Raw genomic sequence first — 18,209 nt, forward strand, 5'->3', positions numbered from 1 at the left:
TAACTAGATTGAGCATTTGTTTTTATTTTGTTTGATTTAAGTTTATTTAAGTAATTTACTTTCTGTTTGGCTATTTTCTTCCCTTTCCCCTACCCATTTTCTTAGTTGTTTACAATTCAGTCACTAACCCACTAACTATTTGATATATTGCATCACTCACACTAACAGCATTTCTGTAGAAATTACTGTCTGCATCTATCTCTCTTGCTTGTGCCTTGTTGGTTGTATGACAGGTAGAAGAAGTGGGGCTTCAACTTCCTTTTATTCTGAACCTGAGAGGACCTTCCTTAGATTAAGGAGGGAAGCAAGAGGAAAGAGAGTAGTTGGTGCTGAGGAAGAGGAAGAGTACTTTGAACCAGACATGGATGAGAATATGGAAAACCATCATGAAGAAGAGGCTCACAACCATGGCAGAGAAGGTCCAGTGCATCAGGCTGCGCAAGAGAGAAGAGTTCTGGGTTCTTACATCAATCCAAACCCAGGAAACTGTGGAAGTAGCATCCAACGGCCAACCATACATGCCAACAACTTTGAACTAAAGCCACAACTTATCACCCTTGTTCAGAACAATTGTTCATTTAGAGGAAGTGTCCAAGAAGACCCCAACCAACATCTAACCACCTTCCTGAGGATATGCGATACTGTGAAGTCTAATGGTTTCATCCTGACACTTATAAACTACTTCTGTTCCCTTTCTCACTCAAGGACAAAGCATCTAAATGGCTGGAATCCTTTCCAAAGGAGAGTTTAGCAACCTGGGAAGATGTGGTGAACAAGTTCTTGGCAAGATTCTATCCTCCTCAACAGATCAATAGGTTGAGAGCTGAGGTACAAACATTCAGGCAGCAGGATGGTGAGACTCTATATGAAGCATGAGAGAGGTTTAAAGACTTGACAAGAAGATGCCCACCAGATATGTTCAATGAATGGGTGCAGTTGCACATTTTCTATGAAGGCCTTTCGTATGAATCAAAGAAGGCAGTAGACCACTCATCCGGGAGATCTCTGAACAAGAAGAAAACCATTGAAGAAGTGATAGATGTCATTGATACTGTAGCTGAGAATGACTATTTCTATGCTTCTGAAATAGGCAACACTAGAGGAGTGATGGAGCTGAACAATGTGGATGCACTGCTAGCTCAAAACAAGATGATTACCAAGCAATTAGCTGACCTCACCAAGAAGATAGAGAAGAATCAAGTAGCAGCAATCACCACTTCAGCAGCAACTCAAGAAGGAGTGAATGAAGAGGCAGAGGGTGATCAGGAACAGGCCAACTACATTAGAAATTCACCCAGGCAGCACCATGACCCATACTCCAAAATATATAATCCTGGTTGGAGGAACCACCCAAATTTTGGGTGGGGAAATCAACAAGATCAAGGCCAAGATCAGAGACGCCACAACCCTAGCAACAATGCAACTCACCAACATTCCACACAGAGATCATATCAGCACCCACCTAACAACACACTTCAACATCCATACCAAAGTCAAAATGGCCCTTCTCATCCTTCCAATCTCAACTCTCCATCATCGGAAGAAAGACTATCAAGGATTGAGACTCTACTTGAAGGCATATGCAAGGAGATTCAAGATAACAAGGTGTTCAAAGAGGAGGTGCAAGCCAATATCAAGAATCAGGGAGACACCATCAAGAAGCTGGAATTTCAAGTGGGATACCTATCTGAGAAGATTCCCAAACCTACTGATAGCTTCCCAAGTGACACAGAGAAAAATCCAAGAGGTGAAGCAAAGAAAGTAAGATGGGAAGATTGCAAGATGGTTACTATAAGTGATAAGGAGACTGAGGAAGAGCTGAACAAACCATCAGAACAATCTGAAGATTCATCAGCAGGAAAGCAGGAAGAGAATCCTCAGGAAACCACAATTACGCAGAAAGAGTTGCTGAGACTCTATGCACCCTTTCCCCAATTACTAAATGGTGGTGTAGAGAAGAGAATATACTCAAAGTTTCTTGACATATTTGCATCCCTCCATGTGAACATACCATTCATCAAGGCTCTCCAACAAATGCCCTCATACATCAAGTATATGAAGGAGCTGCTTACCCGGAAAAGCTCACTCAAGGGAGGACAAACCATAGTGATGAACAAGGAGTGCAATGCTCTCATTCAACCAGAGCTGCCTACAAAAAGGAAGGACCCAGGGAGTTTTCACATCCCTTGTGCCATAGGAGAAATAATGTTTGACAAAGGACTCTGTGATCTGGGAGCAAGCATCAACTTAATACCTTTATCCCTTATGAAGAGGCTGCAAATCAATGAGCTGATGCCCACAGACGTAGTCATCAGGCTGGCAGACAAAAATCAAAAATAAGCAATTGGAGTGGTTGAAAACGTGCTGATGAAGGTTGGGAATTACTTCCTTCCCACAGACTTTGTCATACTGGAAATGGAAGAAAGTCACCTTCACCCAATCATATTAGGAAGACCATTCTTAGCTACAGCCAGAGCGCTCATAGATATGGAGCGAAGAGAGCTAATACTGAGGATACATGACGAACAACTCACCTTCAACGTCTTCAAACCCTCACAAGAAGCAAGTCAGGAAGGCAAGGTACTAAGGGCAGAGCATGACAGAGCAATGGTGGGAGAAAAAAGCATTAAAGCACAAGCTGTACACCCTGGAATGCCTTTGGGTGATAAACAAGAGAATCAGCAGCTGTCACAGCTAAAGGAAACTCAAGTGGAGCCAAAACCACCAGAATCATATGAGACCAGCAATAAAATCTCCCTAGGGAAAGAGACCACAAAGAGCAGGATAACAGAAAAAGAAACAAAGAAGAAAGTACCAAGGAGATGGAGGAATAAAAAGATCCCTACAGAAGATTTCTCTCCAGGCGATAAAGTGATCTCAGCTTACTTCCTAGATATCCCACCTCATCTCCCCACCATCCCATCTCAGTTACCTAAGGTTTTCACCATCAACAAAGTTTTCTCCCTAGAACATGTGGAGATCATTGATGAAGCCAATGGATATAGGTTTACTGCAAGAGGGAAAGATCTGATGGATTACCAACCACCATGACAAAGGCAGAACGTCAAGCTAGTGACGCTAAAGAAGCGCTTCATGGGAGGCAACCCATGTTTTACATGCATTTAAAAGTAGTTAATAAAGTAGGGTTCAGGGATTTCAACTCAACTTGACATGCACTTGAATGAATCCTTTTGTGCAACATATAGTGAGGAACAAGTTTGGTGTTTAAGGCACACTAAGAGAACATAAATGTAACCCATATCATGTCACTCTTAGGGGCCTTGAACAAATCTTTTACACCACATGGCACCAAACTAAGTTTGGTGTTGCCAATGTTGCATACATAGATGTTGAGTTAGTCAGTTGGTGTGCACTCATGAACAGCACTTAGTAGTTAGAAACAAAAACTTTAAAAAGCAGTTATTCTTTTAATTTTGCCACCACTTTCCATAAGTTTTCTTTTAATCACATTTCTTTTATTTTGTAGGAGAATTGTTGGAACAATTGAAGGGTTCGGCTACCACAAAAGGAGAGGACTATACACGTGTCTCCAAGGGGATTGCATTGGGAATTGTTGCCATGCAACATTGAAAGAAGAACAAGCTTGGAAACTGAACCAACACCATCATAAAGTTGATGATCCTTGTGCTCATCCCATGCTAAACCCCATCCGTCCATCACACAACCACCCCATCAATCCACACCTTTCATTCACTCATCACTTTCCTATATAAGTGATTCCTAGTCCGTACTTCCCTTCACATTCCAGCAACCATTTCTTCAAACTTCTCACTCTCGAAGTACTATTCTTCAAGCTACATCCTATCCAAACCTAACCAAATTCCACCACTTATCTACAACCCCTCAACACTTTCACACATCAACTCTTACTCATGGCATCATCAAGCTCTAAAAGAAGAAAGGGGAAGGAGCCTATGGAGCAACGCCCCTTTGATGAAAAGAAGTTTAGAACTTTTTACCATGCACTTCAATTTGTATGGATGGCTGATAAGGAGATCATATATGAGCTAGGCTTTCAAGTCAAGAAAACTGAGTGCCCCGAAATCACAGAGAAGGTAGAAAAGAGAAGATGGGAGCTCCTTGATGAGCGGATAATTTATACGCTTTTTGACATTGTTTTTAGTATGTTTTTAGTAGGATCTAGTTACTTTTAGGGATGTTTTCATTAGTTTTTATGTTAAATTCACATTTCTGGACTTTACTATGAGTTTTTGTGTTTTTCTGTGATTTCAGGAATCTTTTGGCTGAAATTGAGGGACTTGAGAAAAAATCAGATTCAGAGGTTGAAGAAGGACTGCTGATGTTGTTGGATTCTGACCTCCCTGCACTCAAAATGGATTTTCTGGAGCTACAGAACTCAAAATGGCGCGCTTCTAATTGCGTTGGAAAGTAGCCATCCAGGGCTTTCCAGCAATGTATAATAGTCCATACTTTGGCCAAGTTTAAATGACACAAACGGGCGTTTAACGCCAGCTCTCTGCCCAAATCTGGCGTCCAGCGCCAGAAAAGGAGCCAAAACCAGAGTTGAACGCCCAAACTGGCACAAAAGCTGGCGTTCAACTCCAAGAAGGACCTCTACACGTGCAACACTCAAAGCTCAGCCCAAGCACACACCAAGTGGGCCCCGAAAGTGGATTTATACATCAATTACTTACTTTTGTAAACCCTAGTAGCTAGTTTATTATAAATAGGACATTTCACTATTGTAATAGACATCCTGGATCCTGGATTGTATTCTGATCCTGTGATCACGTTTTAGGGGGCTGGCCTCTCGGCCATGCCTGGACCTTTCACTTATGTATTTTCAACGGTAGAGTTTCTACACTCCATAGATTAAGGTGTGGAGCTCTGCTGTTCCTCAAAGATTAATGCAAAGTACTACTGTTTTCTATTCAATTCATCTTATTTCGCTTCTAAGATATTCATTCGCTCTTCAACCTGAATGTGATGAACGTGACAATCATCATCATTCCCTATGAACGCGTGCCTGACAACCACTTCCGTTTTACATTAGATTAAATGAATATCTCTTAGATCTCTTAATCGGAATCTTCGTGGTGTAAGCTAGAATGATGGCGGCATTCAAGAGAATCCGGAAGGTCTAAACCTTGTCTGTGGTATTCCGAGTAGGATTCAATGATTGAATGACTGTGACGAGCTTCAAACTCACGATTGCCGGGTGTAGTGACACACGCAAAAGGATAGTAAATCCTATTCCAGCATGATCGAGAACCGACAAATGAATAGCCGTGCCGTGACATGGTGCGTTGACCATTTTCACTGAGAGGATAAGATGAAACCATTGACAAGGGTGATGCCTCCAGACGATTAGCCGTGCCGTGACAGGGCATTTGGATCATTTTCCCGAGAGAAGACCGAAAGTAGCCATTGACAATGGTGATGTATCACATAAAGCCAGCCATGGAAAGGAGTAAGACTGATTGGATGAAGATAGCAGGAAAGCAGAGGTTCAGAGGAACGAAAAGCATCTCCATTCGCTTATCTGAAATTCCTACCAATGATTTACATAAGTACTTCTATCCCTATTCTATTATTTATTTTCGAAAACCCATTACTATTTTATATCCGCCTGACTGAGATTTACAAGGTGACCATAGCTTGCTTCATACCAACAATCTCCGTGGGATTCGACCCTTACTCACGTAAGGTATTACTTGGATGACCCAGTGCACTTGCTGGTTAGTTGTGCGAAGTTGTGAACCATGGTATTGCCATCATATTTCTGCGCACCACTCCTCACCGATCCAGTCACCACGAGGATAAATGCAGCGCTCGTAAGAGAGTTACGCAAACACAGTGAGGTATGATAGAAAAGAGGAATCTTATATAAGCTTTGTGAGAGGAGTAACTGTGGATTTTAGTCTCGTGAGCATCATGAGGGTATTGAAGCTACGAACCATACCATTCGAGGAAGAAAGCTATCAATCTCGAATAGATGGTAGTCCTAATTATGACCAAATTGTGAAGGATATCTGCGTACAAGGAGCAGATTGGGTGAGAGATCCCAATGGAAAGCCCAAATTCATAAAAAGAGGTGATCTCACCCCTGAAGCAAAGAGATGGTTCGAAATTGTAAGGAGATCCATCCTTCCTGCCGGAAACAATTCAGAGGTGAGTCTTAAGAGAGCAACAATGGTGCAATGCATACTTAAAGGGGGAGAGATCAAAGTGCACGAGCTCATAGCCCAAGGCATTAGGAAGATGGCTGAGAAAAGTGATTCTGGAGGAAGGTTAGGCTATCCCAGCACCATTTTCTGCCTGTGTGACAAGGCCGGGGTAGTGTTCGAAGATGAAAACCCCAAATGGATAAAAGTTGGTATCTCAATTATTGTCCGGCGTATGCATGCTGTTACATCTCCCTTACCTCAACGAAGGATAAGAAAGAAGGTAGCCCAGCAAACTGTAGAAGGACAAAACTCAGAGGAGCAAGCCGCAGCCACCTTGAACATGCACGAATTACAAGAAGCCATTGATGGCTTATCTAGGCAATATTTGGAGAATCAAGAGGCACAGAAGGAGCTTCAATTACAGATGATGGGCCGTCAAGAGGAATCGCTCTCGAGATGGATGAATCAACAAGGGGAGTGGCAGAAGCAAATGATGGAGCAGCAATTGGAACAAGGAAAACAATGGGGTGAATCCTTCCACAGGATAGAACAAAGGAAAAATGAACAACAAAAATCTATCCAGAAGCTAATCAACATCCAAGCACATCAAGGTGCACACATACATGAGATGCATCGAAAACAAATAGAACAAGCAGAACTCTTTGACGAGCACAGGGCATTCTCTGAAGGGGTTTACATGAGTGAAAGTGGAAATCATGTAAACATGCTAGCCAGGCTCGGATACTTAGTCGGACAGCTACCTATAGTACATCCGAGAATCACAAAATATGACGAAGTGAAGGATGAGTTAGCACGAGAAGAAAGAAAAAGGGTGAAGAGTCATGAATCAGTAAGGAAGGCACTTGAAGACTGGAAAAGAGCCAGACTAGCACGGATACAAGGAAGCACAAGTGGACGCAAAGAGGACAAGCAAGAGGGAGAGCATGGGCAACCCCATGATTAAAAGGTGGTGGAGTTCCCTCATTGTCCCATCTTTTTCAAGTTTTAAATAAGGAAAATCATGTATGAAATAGAACATGCTTCCATGGTAGTTTAGAATTTTCAATTCTGTTTTTAGTATTCTCCTTGCTTAGGTCTATGATTGCTAGTCAAATTGCCTGTTCTCAATTTCATCTTGCTTATTGTATGCTTGTCCTTTTAAGCTAAATAAAAAGAAAAAAAGAGATGTTATGAAAGACCAGAGTGGAGTTCATATTGTGGAGTAAGTTCATAAGTTTATGGTATGGTAATAGATTAGCTAAATTGGTTCACCAATAAGGTGGGAAGGCAACTATCTGTCCTAAATCATATGCTTGAAACACACCCCCATGAGACTAGCTAAATAACAAGATCCTAATAAGAAAAAGGAAAAGAACAATAAGAGTTGAAAAAGAAAGAAAAGTTAATAAAGAATAAGGCTAGGCACCAAGGGCTTGAATCTTGAGGGATGTGTCTGTGGTGCTCTTGTACCAAGGATCTGCTTGGATGAATAAGTTCTTAGGAGTGCTTCATCACTTGGTAACTTGGGTTAACTAACCCGGGATTATCAACTGAAAATCCACTGTCAAGAGCAACCTTGCTGCAGAACATTTAGTAACCCAAAGAGGTGCTGGACACCAAGACCTCAAGGGAAGAAAATAACAAACCATGTGACTGTAGTGTGCATGTATGGGGGAGAGAGACTTGAGGGAGTAAGTCCTTAAGGGTGCTTCAACACCTAGCACCTTGAACCAACTGAGTCGGGAGTGTTGGCTGAAAGCTTATCTTAAAGAGTCGCCCCCTCACAGAACACTTAGCCTAAGGAAGAAATAAACCTTGGAAAGACAAAAGGATCAATGAATAAAAGTCTCATAGGGTGCAATCAAGTGAGTATTGCAGGACATGATAAAGGTTTGAAAGCCAGTGAAGGAATGAACCTAAGTTGCTATGCATCAAACCACTATAAAACCAAGAACATGACTTCCACAATAATGATTCATTCCTCTTGTCATTTCATTCATCATTCTCTTGTTCCAGTACATGCTTAGGGACAAGCAAGCTTTAAGTTTGGTGTTGTGATGCCAGGGCATTTTGGCCAGTTTCACTGACCTTTTCTTTATGGTTTTAAGGTAGTTTCATGCACTTTCTTAGGAAATAAGCAAGTTTTGGGTAGAATTTCACTTACATCTTGATTCAAGCTAACATTGTGATTTTTATATGAATTTATGAGAATTATGCATGAATTGAATGACAAATTGGATGATGCATGTCTCATAACTTGGACTAGAACTTTGATGCACTTTATTGCTTGATTTCAGGACAAAGAAAGCAAGGAAGAACCACGTTTGCAGCCACGTTAGTCTAACTAACGTGACCTCTAACGTGGAAGGGGAGCTAGCTTGCAACGTTAATGAGAAAAGTAATCGCCAATAACGTCCTCAAAGACATCATAGCCCACGTTAATTGCCACGTTAACTACATTAACGTGGTAATTAACGTGGAAGAAGAAAATGAAGCCAACGTTAGTGACACTCACCTTTGTCACTAACGTTGGACCAAGCTCATATTGGCCACGTTAAGAGCCACGTTAACTCAGTTAACGTGGACTCTAACGTGGGGAAACAAAAGAATGACCAACGTTAGTGACACTCACCTTTGTCACTAACGTTGAGCTAAGCCACTGGTGCACGAATTGTGAATCACACTTTTCACAACTCGTACCACTGACCAGCAAGTGCACTGGGTCGTCCAAGTAATACCTCACGTGAGTAAGGGTCAAATCCCACGGAGATTGTTAGTTTGAAGCAATCTATGGTTATCTTGTAAATCTTAGTCAGGAAGTCAATTATGTTTATCAGTTGAATTGCAAATAAACAATAGAGCATGGATCAAAGGTTACTTGTTATGCAGTAATGGAGAATATGTTGGAGTTTTAGAGATGCTTTGTCTTCTGAATCTCTGCTTTCCTCTGTCTTCTTGTTCACGCACGCACGTCCTCCTATGGCAAGCTGTGTGTTGGTGGATCACCGTTGTCAATGGCTACCTTCCTTCCTTCCAGTGAAAACTACGCTCACGCGCTCTGTCACAGCACGGCTAATCACCGGTTGGTTCTCGATCCGGTTGGAATAGGATTTACTATCCTTTTGCGTCTGTCACTAATGCCCAGCCTTCAGGAGTTTGAAGCTCGTCACAGTCATTCAATCCTTGAATCCTACTCGGAATACCACAGACAAGGTTTAGACTTTCCGGATTCTCATGAATGCCGACATCAGTTCTAGCTTATACCACGGAGATTCTGATTAAAGAATCTAAGAGATACTCATTCAATCGGATATAGAATGGAGGTGGTTGTCAGGCACATGTTCATGGTTTGAGGAAGGTGATGAATGTCACGGATCATCACCTTCATCACAGTTAAGCGCGAATGAACATCTTAGATAGGAACAAGCGTGTTTGAATGGAAAACAGAAATACTTGCATTAATTCATCGAGACACAGCAGAGCTCCTCACCCCCAACAATGGGGTTTAGAGACTCATGCCGTCAGAGAATATAAAGTTTAGATCTAAAATATCATGAGATACAAAATAAGTCTCTAAAAGTTGTTTAAATACTAAACTAGTAGCCTAGGTTTACAAAAAATGAGTAGACTATGATGGATGATGCAGAGATCCACTTATGGGGCCCACTTGGTGTGTGCTGGGGCTGAGATTTAAGTGAGTCACGTGCAGAGGCTATTTGTGGAGTTGAACGCCAGTTTTTGTGCCAGTTTGGGCGTTCAACTCCAGCTTTTGATCCTTTTCTGGCGCTGGACGCCAGAATTGGGCAGAGAACTGGCGTTGAACGCCAGTTTATGTCGTCTATCCTTGTGCAAAGTATAAACTATTATATATTTCTGGAAAGCCCTGGATGTCTACTTTCCAACGCAATTGGAAGCATGCAATTTCGAGTTCTGTTGCTCCAGAAAAGCCACTTTGAGTGCAGGGAGGTCAGAATCCAACAGCATCAGCAGTCCTTTTTCAGCCTGAATCAGATTTTTGCTCAGCTCTCTCAATTTCAGCCAGAAAAATACCTGAAATTACAGAAAAACACACAACTCATATTAAAGTCCAGAAATATGAATTTTTCCTAAAAACTAATGAAAATAGACTAAAACTAACTAAAACATACTTAAAACTATATGAAATTAACCCCAAAAAGCGTATAAAATATCCGCTCATCACAACACCAAACTTAAACTGTTGCTTGTCCTCAAGCAACTAGACAAATAAAATAGAAGACTAATAGGTTGAGAAGCAATAATATCTCAGAGTTTTTGATTGAAGCTCAGATTCTAATTAGATGAGCGGGACTAGTAGCTTTTTGCTTCTGAACAGTTTTGGCATCTCACTTTATCCATTGAAGCTCAGAGTGATTGGCATCTATAGGAACTTAGAATTTAGATAGTGTTATTGATTTTCTTAGTTCAGTGTGATGATTCTTGAACACAGCTTCTTTATGAGTCTTGGCCGTGGCCCTAAGCACTTTGTTTTCCAGTATTACCACCGGATACATAAATGCCACAGACACATAATTGGGTGAACCTTTTTCAGATTGTGACTCAGCTTTGCTAAAGTCCCCAATTAGAGGTGTCCAGAGTTCTTAAGCACACTCTTCTTTTAGCTTTTGGATCTTGACTTTAACCGCTCAGTCTTAAGTTTTCACTTGACACCTTCACGCCATAAGCACATGGTTAGGGACAGCTTGGTTTAGCCGCTTAGACCAGGATTTTATTCCTTTAGGCCCTCCTATCCACTGATGCTCAAAGCCTTGGGATCCCTTTTATTTTCCCTTGCCTTTTGGTTTTAAGGGTTATTGGCTTTTTCTGCTTGCTTTTTCTTTTTCTTTCTCTCTCTTTTTTTTTCTGCAAGCTTTGTTCTTTGCTGCTTTTTCTTGCTTCAAGAATCATTTTTATGATTTTTCAGATTATCAATAACATGTCTCATGTTCATCATTCTTTCAAGAGCCAACATATTTAACAGTCTTAAACAACAAATTCAAAAGACATATGCACTGTTCAAGCATTCATTCAGAAGACAGAAAGCATTGCCACCACATTTAACTAATTAGAATTTCTTTTATTAAAACTCGAAATTTTATTGCCTCTTATTCAAAAGATCTACTACTTTATTCATGTTTGCTGATGATGAGAAAAATAAACTATAGCTTAATTGGAGATAAAATCAAAATAGATACTAATTACTACTATATGACTCCTAAGGTAAACTTCTATAAGGACACTGTCACAGAGTTAAGGCAGAAATTGGAAATTAACAACCTTTATTCTGGGGGAACAGGGGTTCCTCTGATCCTTGGGGTGCTTGGTCCTACAAGAGAAGACTTTTGGCGCTTCAATTCCCTTAAGTCACGCCCCTGCTCCTCTTGTTCTTTAAACATATAGGTCAGCATTTGACTGTGTTCCTTCTGTTCTTTTATTATTTGCTCCATAGCTTCCCGTATCTTGGTAACGGACGTCTCAAGATACTCCCAGTATTCAGATTGAGGGATCTCTGGGAGGAATTCCTGTGCTCTCTTCTTGATGGGATCCTCCTGTGCTTGTTGTTTTTCCATTGATACTTTGGTGATTGGCTTTTCAATTAGGATATATTCAGTTATTCCCATCCTTACTCCAGCGTCCTTGCAGAGCAGAGAAATCACGCTTGGATAAGCCAACCTGGCCTCTTTAGAATTTTTGTTAGCAATTTTGTAGAGTTCAGTTGAAATCAGCTGATGAACCTCCACTTCCTTCCCATCATGATGCAATGGATCATCATTGCTCTTTTAACTGTGACTTCAGAACGGTTACTAGTGGGCAACAGAGAATGCCCAATGAAGTCCAGCCATCCTCTGGCGACTGGTTTGAGATCCTCTCTCTTGAGTTGATTTGGGACACCCTTTGTGTTGGTGGTCCACCTGGCTCCAGGGATACATATGTCCTCTAGAATCTTATCCAGGTCAATGTCTGCTCTCGTCATCCTCCTGTTGAAGGAGTCTGGATCATCCTTTAGCTGAGGTAGCTTTAAGATCTCTCTGATCTTGTCAGGGGTGGTATGAACAATCTTCCCTCTGACCATGGTCCGAAATTCATAGAAGGCAGTTCCAGATAGTTTTTCCTTGTCAGTCTGCCACATATTAGCATAGAACTCCTGGACCATGTTCCTTCCTACTTTCGTTTCAGGATTAGCTAGGACTTCCCAGTTCCTGATTCGAATTTGCTCCTGGATCTCCGGATATTCATCTTCTTTCAGATCGAATCTAACTTCCGGGATCACTGATCTCAGACCCATTACTTTAAGATAATGGTCTGAATGTTCTTTAGATAAGAACTTCCCTTGATTCCAAAGTGGTTTTGGAACGCTCTCTTTCTTGCCTCTTGAAGTGGGTTGTTTTTCTTTAGGAGCCATGATCTTAGTGATCTCGGATAAACACACCAAACTTAGAGGTTTGCTTGTCCTCAAGCAAAAGAAAAGAAAGGAGAGGGATAGAAGGAGAGCTAGGTGCAATTGTTGATGGAGGAGGAGGGAGGCCGAACCCAAATTTAAAGGGATGGGGGGTGGGTTTTCGAAAAATTTTAAAAGATAAGATAAAAAGATTGAGTTGAAAAAGATAAGATAGAAGATATAGTTTAATTTTGAAAAGATATGATAGATTTTTGAAAAAGATAAATCAGAATTTTGAAAAAGATAATATGGAGATTTGAAAAAGATATGGATTAGTTGAAAAGATTTTTGAGTGAAAAAGATAGATTTGTTTTCAGAAAAGTTTTGAAAAGAGTTTGGATTGAATTTGGAAAGAGGGATTTTTAGAAATTAGGGTTCTTAACATGTTCATGTAAAAATCATGCATTGAAACATAAAATTTGAAATTAAAATGGAAGTACGTGTGGAAAAATGAATTTGGCTCCTCCCTGCTGTCCTGGCGTTTGAACGCCCAAACACTGCCTGTTTTGGGCGTTCAGCGCCCAAATGTTGCTCTCCTGGGCGTTCAACGCCCAGCTGCTGCCATTACTGGTGTTCAACGCCCAGTGGGTGCCCCTTTCTGGCGTTGAACGCCCAGATTGCTACCATCACTGGCGTTCAACGCCCAGTGGATGCCCATTTTGGGTGTTGAACGCCCAAAATATACTTTTACTGGCATTTTCTTGCCAGGGAGCTCTTTTTCTCTGTTTTGTGTGCCGAGGTCTTCTGTAAATGATTATTTACCTTGTTGCCAATGAACTCTATATAAACAAATAAGAATAAAAAAAGAAATAGGGCAAAATGCTTAGAGGATTGTTGCCCCATGGCTGGGTTGCCTCCCAGCAAGCGCTTCTTTATTGTCTTTAGCTGGACCTTGCTGAGCTTTTAATCTAGCTTCAGCCTTGAGCATTCTTGCTCAATGTTGCCTTCAAGATAATGCTTGATTCTCTGTCCATTGACAATGAACTTCTTATCAGAATCAATATCTTGAAGCTCCACATAACCATATGGTGACACACTTGTAATCATGTATGGTCCCCTCCACCGGGATTTCAGTTTCCCGGGGAATAGCCTGAGTCTAGAGTTAAACAATAGGACCTTCTGTCCTGGTTCAAAGATTCTAGATGACAGCTTTCTGTCATGCCATTTTTTTTATTTTTCTTTATAAAGCTTGGCATTTTCGAAAGATGTGAATCTGAATTCCTCTAGCTCATTTAGCTGGAGCAATCGTTTTTCTCCTGCTAATTTGGCATCAAAGTTTAGGAATCTGGTCACCCAGTAGGCCTTATGTTCCAGTTCCACGGGCAGGTGACATGCCTTACCATACACGAGTTGGTATGGAGATGTCCCTATGGGGTCTTGAATGCTGTCCTGTAAGCCCACAGAGCATCATCCAGGCTCCGTGCCCAATCCTTTCTACGGGTATTTACTGTCCGTTCCAGGATTCTCTTTAATTCTCTGTTAGAGACTTCAGCTTTTCCATTGGTTTGAGGATGATATGGAGTGGCCACCTTGTGGCGAATTCCATACCGAACCATGGCAGAGTAAAGCTGTTTATTGCAGAAGTGAGTGCCCCCATCACTGATTAGTACTCTAGGGACACCAAACCTGCTAAAGATATGTTTCTGGAGGAACTTCAGCACTGTTTTAGTATCATTGGTGGGTGTGGCAATAGCCTCAACCCATTTTGATACATAGTCAACTGCCACCAGAATATAAGTGTTTGAGTATGATGGTGGGAAAGGTCCCATGAAGTCAATTCCCCATACGTCAAACAACTCAATTTCCAAGATTCCTTGTTGAGGCATGGCGTAACCATGAGGCAGGTTACCAGCTCTTTGGCAACTGTCACAATTACGTACAAACTCTCGGGAATCTTTATAGAGTGTGGGCCAATAGAAGCCACATTGGAGGACCTTGGTGGCTGTTCGCTCACCTCCGAAATGGCCTCCATATTGAGATCCGTGGTAATGCCACAGGATCCTCTGTGCTTCTTCTTTAGGCACACACCTACGGATAATTCCGTCTGCACATCTCTTAAAGAGATAAGGTTCATCCCACAAGTAGTACTTTGCATCAGTAATTAATTTCTTCTTTTGTATCCTGTTGTACTCCTTAGGTATGAACCTTGCAGCTTTATAGTTTGCAATATCGGCAAACCATGGTGCTTCCTGAATGGCGAATAAATGCTCATCAGGAAACGTCTTAGAGATCTCAAGAGAAGGGAGGGACGTCCCTTTTACTGGCTCTCTCCGGGACAGATGATCAGCCACTTGGTTCTCTGTCCCTTTTCTGTCTCTTATTTCTATATCAAACTCTTGCAGAAGCAATACCCATCTGATGAGCCTGGGTTTTGAATCTTGCTTTGTGAGTAGATATTTAAGAGTAGCATGGTCAGTATACACAATCACTTTTGATCCTACTAAGTATGATCTGAACTTGTCAATGGCGTAAACCACTGCAAGTAGTTCTTTTTCTGTGGTTGTGTAATTTTTCTGGGCATCATTTAGAACGCGACTGGCATAATAAATGATATGCAGAAGCTTGTCATGCCTCTGTCCCAATACTGCACCAATGGCATGATCACTGGCATCACACATTAGCTCAAATGGTAATGTCCAGTCTGGTGCAGAAATGACTGGTGCTGTGACCAGCTTAGCTTTTAGCGTTTCAAACGCCTGCAGGCACTTTGTGTCAAACACAAATGGCGTGTCAGCAGCTAGCAGATTGCTTAGAGGTTTTGCGATTTTTGAAAAATTCTTTATAAACCTCCTATAGAATCCTGCATGCCCCAGAAAGCTTCTGATTGCCTTAACATTGGCAGGTGGTGGTAATTTTTCAATTACCTCTATTTTTGCTTGATCCACCTCTATTCCCTTGTTTGAGATTTTATGCCCAAGAACAATTCCTTCAGTCACCATGAAGTGACACTTTTCCCAGTTTAAAACTAGGTTGGTTTCTTGGCATCTTTTCAGAACAAGTTTCAGGTGATCAAGACAGGAGCTGAATGAGTCTCCATATACTGAGAAGTCATCTATGAAGACTTCCAGAAATTTTCCACCATGTCAGAGAAAATAGAGAGCATGCATCTCTGGAAGGTTGCAGGCGCATTACATAGCCCAAATGGCATCCTTCTATAAGCAAACACTCCGGATGGAATGTGAATGCTGTTTTCTCTTGATCCTGGGATCTACTGCAGTCTGGTTATAACCTGAGTAGCCATCCAAAAAGCAGTAATAATCATGACCTGCTAGTCTTTCTAGCATCTGGTCTATGAATGGTAAAGGAAAATGATCCTTTCTGGTGGCTGTATTGAGCCTTCTGTAGTCAATACACATGCGCCACCCCGTAACTGTTCTTGTAGGAACCAGTTCATTTTTTTCATTATGAATCACTGTCATGCCTCCCTTTTTTGGGACGACTTGAACAGGGCTCACCCAGGGGCTATCAGAAATAGGATAAATAATCCCAGCCTCTAGTAACTTGGTGACCTCTTTCTGCACCACTTCCTTCATGGCTGGATTTAGCCGCCTCTGTGGTTAAACCACTGGTTTGGCATTATCCTCTAATAGGATTTTGTGCATGCATCTAGCTGGGCTTATGCCCTTAAGGTCACCTATGGACCACCCAGGAGCTGTCTTGTGTGTCCTTAGCACTTGAATAAGTGCTTCCTCTTCCTGTGAATTTAAAGTAGAGCTTATGATCACTGGAAAAGTGTCACCTTCTCCCAGAAATGCATATTTCAAGGATGGTGGTAGTGGCTTGAGCTCGGGTTTAGGAGGTTTTTCCTCTTTCAGAAGAAAGTTCAGAGGCTCTTTCATGTCCCTGAATCCTCCAAATCAGGCTGAACATCTTTAAAGATGTCTTCCAACTCTGATTCGAGACTCTCAGCCATGTTGATCTCTTCTACCAAAGAGTCAATAAGATCAACTTTCATGCAGTCTGTTGATGTGTCTGGATGCTGCATGGCTTTGACAGCATTCAACTTGAACTCATCATCGTTGACTCTCAGGGTTATTTCCCCCTGTTGGACGTCAATGAGGGATCGTCCAGTTGCTAGGAAGGGTCTTCCTAGAATGAGAGTAGCACTCTTGTGCTCCTCCATTTCCAGCACAACAAAGTCAGTGGGAAAGGCGAATGGCCCAACTCTGACAATCATGTCCTCAATCACGCCTGATGGGTATTTAGTGGAACCATCAGCAAGTTGGAAACATATCCGGGTTGGTTTAACTTCTTCAGTTAAGCCAAGCTTCCTGATAGTGGATGCAGGTATTAGGTTGATGCTTGCCCCAAGATCGCATAAAGCTGTCTTGGTGCAATTATCTTCTAATATGCATGGTATCAGAAAGCTCCCAGGGTCTTTAAGCTTTTCAGGAAAGCTTTCAGAATGACTGCACTGCATTCTTCGGTGAGGAGAACTCTTTCTGTTTCTCTCCAATCCTTCTTATGACTCAAGATCTCTTTAATGAACTTGGCATAAGAGGTATTTGCTCAAGTGCTTCTGCAAATGGAATCTTTATTTCAAAAGTCCTGAGGTAATCTGCAAAGCGAGCAAATTGCTTATCCTGCTCCTCTTTCCGGAGTTTTTGAGGATAAGGTATCCTGGCTTTATATTCTTCAACCTTAGTTGCTGCAGGTTTATTGCCTACAGAAGTGGTTGAAGAAGCCTTTTTGAGGGGTTGTTATCAGCATTTGTGTGTGTCTGATCCCTCATGGCACTTGAGTGCCAGAGTTAGAAGCTGGAGTGAAACTGGACGCCAGCTCGTTGTCTGCTCCTGGCGTTGAACGCCAGAACTGTGCCCTTTTGGGCATTCAGCGCCAGATCTAGCCCATTTTGGGCGTTCAACGCCAGATCCTTGCCCATTTCTGGCGTTGAACGCCAGTCCTGCTGTTTCTGGCGTTGAACCCAGTTGGCATGGTCTGGGCGTTCAGCGCCAGCCTTCCACCAATTTTCTGGCGTTTTAGGCCAGAATTATTTTCCCTGGGCTCTTATGTCCTCAGGTGAATTTTGGGTGGTTTGCTCATTTCTTAGCTTTTTGCTGCCTTAGGTGGGGTATTTAATGTTTTCCCACTTCTTAGTTGAACTGCTTGGCATTCTTCTGCTATTTGCCTTGACAGCTGCTGCTTTGTTTGCTTAAACTGTTCGTCCATATGTATATTAGCCATCCTTGTCTCTTGTACCTGTCTTTGAATTCGGCTAGCTGCTTTGTTAGAAAGTCCAATTGCTGATTGAATTCAGCAGCTTGTTTTACAGGACTGAGTTCAGCAGTTCTGTTTTGACCTCTTCTTTCATGGAAGGGTCCTGCTTAGGTACAGATGCTGATTCCTGGCAACTGTATCAATGAGCTCTTGGGCTTCTTCAATTGTCTTTCTCATGTGGATAGATCCACCAGCTGAGTAATCCAAGACATCTGAGCTCCTTCTGCAAGCCCAAATAGAAGATGTCTAACTGAACCCACTCTGAAAACATTTCAGAGGGGCATTTTCGTAGCATCTCTCTGTATCTCTCCCAGGCATCATAAAGTGATTCATTATCTCTTGTTTGAAGCCTTGGATGTCCAGCCTTAGTTGTGTCATCCTTTTGG

At 41.9% G+C, this 18,209-nt stretch overlaps 1 non-coding gene across 1 annotated transcript; it reads right to left on the reverse strand.

Annotated features, from left to right (window-relative positions):
- Positions 1-813: 813 nt before the first annotated feature.
- LOC112787533 (small nucleolar RNA R71) lies at positions 814-920 on the reverse strand. The gene has a single exon (XR_003194941.1). It is a non-coding gene; the product is annotated as a small nucleolar RNA R71 (small nucleolar RNA).
- Positions 921-18,209: the final 17,289 nt, after the last annotated feature.

Source organism: Arachis hypogaea, chromosome 20 (assembly GCF_003086295.3).
Source record: "Arachis hypogaea cultivar Tifrunner chromosome 20, arahy.Tifrunner.gnm2.J5K5, whole genome shotgun sequence".
NCBI classification, from domain to species: domain Eukaryota; kingdom Viridiplantae; phylum Streptophyta; class Magnoliopsida; order Fabales; family Fabaceae; genus Arachis; species Arachis hypogaea.